Raw genomic sequence first — 636 nt, forward strand, 5'->3', positions numbered from 1 at the left:
CTCGAGGCTGATACCCGCAGCCTGCCACGAGCTGAAGGTCTGGTCACTTGGTCAGTGTACAGCCAGTGATGGTGTGGTATGAGTGGTGGTGTGTCCTCATGCCAGGCAGTGATATGAGCAGTGCACATACCACTCTCGAGTCTCAACCGAAATATAATGTTAGAATATAAACTAATACTAAGTGAACGAGTTAATGAAAACAATGACTCGATACACACGATTCAGCGAAAGGAATCGTTCGATTTGAACGATTGACTCGCGAGTCTTACATCACTATCAGTCAGTGCTGAGGAGCGGGGCCGTGGCTACAACGTAGGCTGCAGCATTAACGTAAAGAGTTTATGGATCTGGCTGCTTCGTGAGTTCTGGGAGTGTCTGGGTTAGGGGAAGAGGTCGTTTCCTGATGAGGGATGTGGCTGGGCATCTGAGAAGATAGTGCAGGAGGGGATAAAGTGGAGCTTCCCTCCTGGCAGTGTTCACATGCAGGTTCGGGGGTTTCTGTCATCTGGAACCATTTCATCGTAGCATTTATAGCCCAGGCGAAGGCGGCGCAGACGATTGAGCATCGTAAGGTTGGATCTAGTTGTGATTGGCGGTGGTTTTTGTAGCGTGTGGCAAGTGAGTACCATCTAGCCG

Source organism: Coenobita brevimanus, unplaced genomic scaffold (assembly GCF_032717465.1).
Source record: "Coenobita brevimanus isolate Jiangsu-jjx unplaced genomic scaffold, ASM3271746v2 jjx.HiC_scaffold_2569, whole genome shotgun sequence".
NCBI classification, from domain to species: Eukaryota; Metazoa; Arthropoda; class Malacostraca; order Decapoda; family Coenobitidae; genus Coenobita; species Coenobita brevimanus.